This window comes from Mustela lutreola, chromosome 6, assembly GCF_030435805.1.
Source record: "Mustela lutreola isolate mMusLut2 chromosome 6, mMusLut2.pri, whole genome shotgun sequence".
Taxonomy (NCBI): domain Eukaryota; kingdom Metazoa; phylum Chordata; class Mammalia; order Carnivora; family Mustelidae; genus Mustela; species Mustela lutreola.
This window is the reverse complement of record NC_081295.1, coordinates 157,387,364-157,396,417: the sequence shown is the minus strand read 5'-3', so window position 1 is coordinate 157,396,417 and position 9,054 is coordinate 157,387,364.

Here is a 9,054-nt window from a genome sequence, read left to right as displayed (position 1 = left end):
CCGAGTACAACTTACAGTGTCATGTTAAAAAAATCATGGTGATTGAGTGTAAATGCCCCACGAATGTTTACAGGCGTTCAGCCCTTTCCTGGCTGGCTGAACCGAAATCTCCCAAAACCTGCTTCGCAGTTGAGCATGTGAAATGCTCAGTTTGGGAGGGACGCTTCGCTAGTGGACTAGTTTTCACACCACAAAGAGGGAAACATCTACGTTCACACCTGCGTTCATTCTTTTGTTGCCTGAAGGAAGCGCGTCTCAGCAGCTTACTGGGGACTACGGCCAGGGAGACAGTGGTGCAGGCCGCTCCGAGGACTGCTCCCCAGCTGGTTCCCTGGCAGGGGATTTTGTGCAAACACCGGAAATTCTTGACTCTAAATTCTTGACTCACAATGTATAATCTGTTCGGTTGTAAAAGTTAAGATTGACTGATTTCCACAGAGACATAAATCTTAATGTACACGTCAGGAATTCCTCAAGCAACTGGCAGGTCTCTAAGGGTTTGCAGGACCCGAGCCTACGCCGACCTTAACGATGCATGATGCTTCTAGCATATTTGATTGTTCAAAACTAGCGCCCGCAGGCCTGTGCGTTACTGGTTTTCCCGTTCTTCCTGTTTGGGGATCTCCTTGAGGTCACTGGAGATGATCACAAGGCTGACAGTCCTGCTGCAGTGTTAGTGCAGGCTTCGTATATCCGTTTAAAGTTTTAACTTTTCAGACTAAATAGGATTTGGTGGTGGGGATTGAAGAAGATGTCTTATTTGTGCTGTTTTGCGCCCCCTCCTCCATGTTTATTCCTTCACCACCTTTCCTAGCCACCCACTTATTTTCTCAGATGCCCTTCCAATCTTCACCTTAATTTCCCCTCTTTATCTGTTCCTGCTGATAGCTGATGTGGGGAACAAAAGCAAAAGAAAAAAAATTAAACTTCCTTACAACTTATAGCCCATTGACAAGTGCCTGAGATGGGTAGAGTGACCCTCCTCTAGGAGCTTAGCTGCCACAATGTTAATACTTGGCTAGCAGCAAAAGACAGCTTTAGCTTGACATTAGCCTGACTTCTAGGAGCCTATAAAAAATCTTTTGGAAACTTCTTTCCTCTCTATCCCCTAAAATATATGTCAGCAATCATACCCCAAGCATAGGGGCCACTGATATACATCTGAAGGGTCTCATGACTAAGGATTTAGATAGACAGTAATGAATGACCTTCCCTAACAATAGCAAACACCTCCAGGTCCTGGAAACCTTATTCCAAAATTCCTCAGAGGGGCACCTGGGTGGCTCATTGGTAAAGGGTCTGCCTTTGGCTCAGGTCGTGATCCGGGGTCCTGGGATCAAGTTCCACTTCTGGATCCCTGCCCAGCAGGGGAGTCTGCTTTTCCCCTTCCCCCAGCTAACGCTCTCTCTCTCTCTCTCACTCACTCTCTCTCTCTCTCTCTCTCTCTTTTAAATAAATAAATAAATAAATCTATCTTTTTAAAAAAAGATTTTTTAAAATTTTTTAAAAGATTTTTAAATAAAATCTTTTAAAAAAAATATTTTATTTATTTGACAGAGACAGTGAGAGAGGGAACACAAGCATGGGGAATGAGAGAGGTAGAAGCAGGTTTTCCACTGAGGAGAGAGCCCGAAGTGGGGCTCTATCCCAGGACCCTGGGATCATGACCTGAGCAGACGGCAGATGCTTAATGACTGAGCCACCTAGCCGTCCCTCTAATAAATAAATAAAATCTTAAAAAACAAAACAAAACAAAATTCCTTAGAGACTTACGCTATCCCTAACCGGTTCCCTTCCAACTTGAAAGTATATAATGGGTCACTCCTCGGGACCTTATGACCTCATGACCAGAGACATTTCAAGAATTCTTTATTGACTCTTCATTCCCAAACCCCAACATTTTCACATCAATAGTGCTTCTATCTAGTTCCCAACCCAAACTCAAAAATATTTTGTTCACCCATCAGGACCAAATCTCAGTAGTTTTGATCTGCTTTTAGATTTTTAAATCCAGTCATTACAATGAAACAAATAACACTAAACACTGAGAAGTTACAGTGTTTCTAGACTCTCTCAAAACACTTATTTTTGCTCCTTATTTTATAATTCTTGTTTCCCAGATGGGATGGTAACTGGATGTAGCTGGTAACAGATTAGAAATCTGCCCTCAGTTTTTTTTTTTTTTAATTAAAAAGAATAATTAAAACAACAACAACAACAACAACAAAGTTATAGGGGCGCCTGGGTGGCTGCCTCTGCCTTTGGCTCAGGTCATGATCCCAGGGTCCTCGGGGAGCCTGCTTCCTCCTCTCTCTCTGCCTGCCTGCCTCTCTGCCTACTTGTGATCTCTATCTGTCAAATAAATAAATAAAATCTTTGAAAAAAAAAAAACAAAGTTATACACATAGGTAGTTTAAAAGTAAAATAGCATGACCAAGGAAAGATTTCTCAAAAGGCACTAGTGATAACATATAAAATTGCTAAATTTGACTTCATCAAGATTTAAATCTGCTCAATAAAAAACACCTTTAAGAAAGTGAAAAGAGAAGCTACAGACTGGAAAATATATGGAATACATATTTCTGATTACAGGTATATAGAATATGTAAAGAACACTCACAATTCAATCATAAGAAGGTAAACTAACATAAGTAGGCAGAAGATGTGAGCACATACTTTCCAAAAGAAGATATTTGAATGGCCATTGATGGCCATAAAAAACACATGAAAAAGTATTCAATATCATATAAGGAAATATAACATTAAAATCACAATAAGACAATAAAACCACTACATATCCATTAGAATGACTAAAATTAAAATGACTGATGGTGCCCCTGGGTGGCTCCATCACCACTTTAATGGTGGCTCCATTAAAGCCTCTGCCTTCAGCTTGGGTCATGATCCCAGGGTCCTGGAATGGAGCCCCACATCTGGCATTCTGCTCAGCAGGGAGCCTGCTTCCTCCTCTCTCTCTGCCTGCCTCTCTGCCTACTTGTGATCTCTGTCAAATAGGTAAATAAAATCTTTTTAAAAAATAAATTAAATTAAGTTAAAATGACGGACAGCACCAAGTGCTGGTGAGTATATGAAGCAACAAGAACTCTTATTCACGGCTAGTGTGAATGTAAAATGGTATGCTAGTTTGAACAACTGGGAATTTTTTTTTTAAAGAGAATTTTCTTTTTAAAGATTTTATTTATTTATTTGACAGAGAGAGATCACAAGTAGACAGAGAGGCAGGCAGAGAGAGAGAGAGGGAAGCAGGCTCCCCGCTGAGCAGAGAGCCCGATGCGGGAATCGATCCCAGGACTCTGAGATCATGACCTGAGCCAAAGGCAGCGGCTTAACCCACTGAGCCACCCAGGTGCCCAAAGAGAATTTTCTTAAAGAGAATTTTTTTTTAAATAGAGTCCTGGGATCTTGACCTGAACTGAAGGCAGAGGCTTTAACCCACTGAGCCACCCAGATGCTCCCAATATATGCCATCTTGAGAGGCTTCCTTGATTTACCCAGACGAAATACAGAGTATAAAGTAAAAATCTTCAGAGCCAGCAGATTTCTCCTTTGAAAGTTTGCTCTTTTCCATGACCATAATCATCATTCTCAGTTCTAGTTCTCTCAGACCTAAATGACTGCAACCCTGAGATAGTCTTCATACCTCTAGTCCATCTCAGATATGGTCATAGATTCATGTTCCTTCAGTATCATTATCATTCCCCCAATCCCTGACCATGAGTGGCTCCTTATCTCTCACTAAAACAACTTTAAACTTCTTTGTCTTTTGTTTTTTTAAATTATATTTTGAAATATTTAAGTAACAAAATATGATAAAAATTAGAATCTACATGTATATGAAATAAAAAAAAAATGCTGACATCTGTACCCCCAAATGTCATTACTGAGAATGTTGGGAGACAATTCTTCAAGGAATTCTTCTGACCAATTTTCGTTTAGATTATCTTTTCAAAGTTGTAACTCCTTTTGGATCAGACCTACTTCCCGACCAGGATAATAAAGAGAATGCCTCATTCTAGGACAAGATTGGGCAATGACTGGGTTTTCTCAAGCTTGGGGTTCCTCTGCAGGATGCAAACCCAATGTGTGAGCAGCACCTGGGCCCTCCACGTCCCCCCTGTGGGCTGAACACAAGGGAAACACAAAGGGCCTGAGTTTGTGTCATTAAATAAAATCCTTTGTTTCTGTCACAGGAGTCTAGTGATTTCTACCAGGATCCATGAATCTGGCACATGAAATTGTTAGCTTGCAAATACTGCAGAGTTTCTACAATTCTTAACATGAGGGAATTACTGTTCAGGTTGGAGTCCATCCTTTTCTTTTAGGTTCACAAGCACAGCACATAATTACATATATATACACACATAGTTTTCTTCCAGGAAATATGGAATACGTTTTGTTCTGACACTTTTTTCCAATGATAATTTGTCATTTTAAATGCTGAGTAATGTTTTATTTTATTAAAAAAAAGATTTTACCTATTTGAGAGACAGTGAGAGTGCGAGAGAGCTTGAGCAGGGGGAGGAAGAGATGGAGAGGGAGAGTCAGGGAAAGGATCCTGACACAGGGCTCAATCCCAGGACCCCCAGGACCTCCAGGACCCCTGGTTCATGACTTGCGCCCAAGGCAAACAATTAACTGACTGAGCCACTCAGGCAACCTCTGAATGGTATAATATGATACAACATATGTAATTATTCCCCTATTTATAGATATGCAGATTTTTTCCTTTCTAACATTAGCAATCCTGTCTGTGTTTACTGCCCTGTAGAATGTCCCTGTCCCTACCCCATAATCACTGTAACATTTCCCCAGTACTCTGAAGTCAAGGATTTGTCTCACTCTTTCCTAATCATTTTAGATACTGGTCTGTTATTTGAATAACGTGTCTCTCTTCTCAGGATTTTATCAATCTACCTACTGCATTGTTTTATTATTTACTATTATTGCATTTGCTCTTTAAATAGAGTGTAAACTTCTTCATCTAATATTTATTCTGCGATCTCTCTTCCACTTCCATTATGTAGTGGCCTTTAAAATATGCAGACGTGTCATATATTTCAGACAGGAAAAAAATGGTTTGTTTTGTCAATTAGCGAAATTTAGTCGATCTGATTCACTTTCCCCTTCCTTTTCTATTAACACTTTCCACTGAGATCTGTCCTTATTCATCCAAGTAACTACTGTTCAAGAGCCTACCTGCGCCAGGTGCCGAGTTCAGGGAGAGCGCTGAGATGCGCACCTGTACGAAGCTCACAATGACCACAACCGTTTCCTTTCTTCATGCTTTGTCTCCCAGTCCTCCACTTTACTCTTATGAGGGAGACAAAATAACTTCCCCTCTACCCTTCTAGGTTTTTGGCTGCGACCCCTCCCCCCCAACACCCAATAAAAAGGTTAACGAGAAAAACAGTTTAATGACAGGTGTACCTCCTGTACACATGGGGAGATCCTTGAATGGCCCAAGCCACCACCTGAAATACAATGTCAGCCTATCAGCAAATGAAGATCTTTGAGTTTGGGGAGCCCCGCCGGCGGGCGTGGGGGTTGTCAGGTGAAGCACGGTAACGAACGAGGACGTTGCTGTGCACATTTGTTGTTACCGTCTCACCGACCAGGAGCTTCGGGAGTGTGCAGTCCTTCGTCCTCTTCCCGGGCGGCACCGCTACAAATGGAGATTTTCCTTGCAAACCTAAATGTTTCTTAAAAGGGGTAACTGGGGGCGCCTGGATGGCTCAGTGGGTTAAGCCGCTGCCTTCGGCTCAGGTCATGATCTCAGGGTCCTGGGATCGAGTCCCGCATCCGGCTCTCTGCTCAGCGGGGAGCCTGTTTCCCTCTCTCTCTCTCTGCCTGCCTCTCTGCCTACTTGTGATCTCTCTCTGTCAAATAAATTTAAAAAAAAAGGGGGGGGGTAACTTTTACATGGTTTTCAGAGCTCCTGTCCCGTTTGTTAAAAAACAAAACGAAACAAAACCACCAGCCCAAACTATCCTTACATCAAAGAGGCGCACTTGGGGCGGTATATTTTGCTCCCCTTCACGTTTGTTCCGGATGAGAGGTTGCGGGGCCCAGAGGCCTGTCCTTACAGTCACTCTCGGGCGTCCTGCGGACTCCTGGAGGTTTGCCCAGCCCCGCGGTGGAGGGGCTTGACGGGAGCCCTGCCCCCTGAGAGAACCTCCGGGGGCCCCCAAACCCGCCTCCCCCGCTTGCTCTTGGGGCTCCCGGCCTCTTTCAGGCGGGAACCCCATGTTTTGGGCTTCGCGGAAGACCGGACCCCTTGCCAGGCGCTCTCGCGACTGGAGGCACTTCCTGTTGCCGGTCGTTACCGGTTCCGGAGCAGCTGGCTGGGAGGGCGGGCGCCGGGTGGGAGAGAGGGAGAGAGGGGCTGGCGGTGAGTGGAGGGGCGGGGCGGGGGCGGTCTCCGTGGCTGGGCGGCCGCTGCGGCCAGGTGGGGACGTGCGGAGGTGTGCGGGGAGCAGCGAGGGTGGAGGGCGGCCGTGGAGCACGCAGAGCGGCCACGACGCCGCGAAGCCGTGGAGATGGGATGCCCCTGAGCTGATGGACGCGGCTCTGAGCGCAGAGTGCGGGCCGGGACCCCGCGGTGGCGCCGGTTACCCGCAGGGCGCTCAGCCGGGGCGGGGCACGACACGCTTCTTCCAGGCTCCTGAGTCTCTTTGGGGGACACCACCCGGCGGGGTTCCTGGTGCCCGGCGGGGTCTCGTGCTGCGGGGCTGACCCGGGCTGGACCGGGGCTGGCCGCGGGCATGGCCCTCCCCAGGAGCGCCGACGGCCGGGAGTGCTGCTCACCGGTGCCTCGGTGTCTTTTCCATTCCTGTTCGCTCTGCGAGCCCTCGACTGTAGGACGGGCTTGGAAGAACAGACGTCGTCTTTGTTGTTGAACGCGTTTCCAGGCACCACCCTCAGCGCCTGGGAATCTCGATTTCTGCCCCTGAAATGATGCTGGAACAGTCAGCCTGGCCCTGGTTTCCTGCCCAGGTGTCTCGGGTGTACTAGTTGGAGTTAAAGAAGAACATACTCCACTGGGTGACTGTTCCTGTTAAATACTGACTCATGAGATCTCTTCAATATGTATGTGTCTCTGTGAGCACCTGTGTGGTTGGCTTCTTTAGGTTTTTGACCTCCTCCAACCCATGCCTGCCCATGTTCTACATCTACATGGTTATTATTATTATTTTTTTTTTTCAGAGTCCACATATAAGAGAGAGACCATGTAGTTTTTTTCGTTTGCTTGTGTTTTAAGTAATCTTTACAGCCAACGAGGGGTTGGAACTCATGACCCAGAGATGAAGATTTGCAGGCTCCTTTGAGACAGCCAGGCACCCCAAGAGAAATGTTATAGTATTTGTCTTTCTCTGACTGATTTGGCTTAGCATAATGCACTCAAGTTCAGCCTCATTGTCACAAATGGCGAGATTTCATTTTTTAAAAAAGAGCTGAGTAACATTCCATTTCTTTATACATGCATCCATCCATGGACACTTAGGTCGTTTCCTTGTCTTGGCTGTCATAAATAATGCTGCAGTGAACATGGGGGCACATATATCTTTACCAGTGTTTTTTTTTTTCCTTGAATAAATACCCCGAATAAAATTGCAGGATCGTATACTTCTATTTTTAGTTTTTTGAGGAACTTCATACAGATTTCCACAGTGGCACCACTTTACTTTCCCACCAGCAGTGCATGAGGGCTTCCTTTTCTTCACGTCCTTGTCAACACTTGTTATTTCTTGTCTTTTTGATAATAGCTATTCTAACTGCTATCAGGGTATCTCCCTTTACAGTAACATAGGCTTATAAGGGCAGAGATCTTATCTCATTCTGCACTGTGTCCTCAGTACCTAGAATAGGGGCTTGGCACTAAAGGGGAAGAAAAAATTCTTCCTGTACCCTTTGTGGTCTCCCAGTTGGACTAAGAATTAAATTTAATGGAAACAGATTAACAGTAGAAAAGACCAGATGGAAGCCCAATAATGAACTCAAGACCTAAGGAAATGACCAAAGCAGGCAGTTTTTAAACTTTTCAGACAAAGAGATGATAAATCTGAGGATTTGACAGGACAAAGAAAACAACTTTGTGAGCTTCAGTTAGTAAGGAATTCTAAACAGAACTTGGGCTGGGGTGGTAGATTAGTAAACAGTAACATGGGGTCTAAATTTCCTATCTCTGGTGATAAGGATGTCTCCTTACCTCCTGGTACTGGGAAGGTACCTTTCACACGGGAGATTAATTTCCTGCTTTCAGGGGGACACAAAGGAGGTCTCAGTGTCCTTGCACCATCTGTCTTAAGTAACTTTTATTTAAAATAATCAGTCTACCATCGTGGTCCATTTTGGAGCAGCCTGCCCTTGTCTCTGTAGCACATAGCATTGTGCTCAGTAAGTACTTGTTGAACAAATCGATAAGAAGAAATAGGGAAAAAGTCCTTAGTATTATAGAACTTAGTCTCACAGAATTAAAGTCGTTTGAGGGATGCCTGGATGGCTCAGTTAAGTGTCTGCCTTTGGCTCAGGTCATGATTCTTGGTCTTGGGATCTAGTCTTGCAACATCAGTTTCCTTGCTCAGGCCCCCTTGTTTGGCAGGGAGCCTGCTTCTCCTCTGCCTCCCACACCCCCCCTGCTTGTGTGCACTCTCTCTGACCAAAAAAAAGAAAAAGAAAAAAAAAGTGGTTTGAAACACAGAGAACTGGATGTACCCTGAGGTGAGACCTTGATTAGGCTGTTCAATAAATAGGAATATAATGTGATCTACCTATGTAAAGTTTTCTAATTGCCACATTAAAAAAGTAAAAAGACAGGTGAAACTAATTTTAATAGCATATTTTATTTAAACTAGTATATCCAAAATATTAACATCTAATCAATATAAAAATGAAATATCTTATATTCATATTTTATACTAAATCTTTAAAAGTGGATTTTTTTCTAGTTATTGTAAATTTCAATTCAGTTTTCATTGAAAATACTTAATTATTGAGATTATACAAAATTTAAAATGTTAAAAGTAAGCTCACATA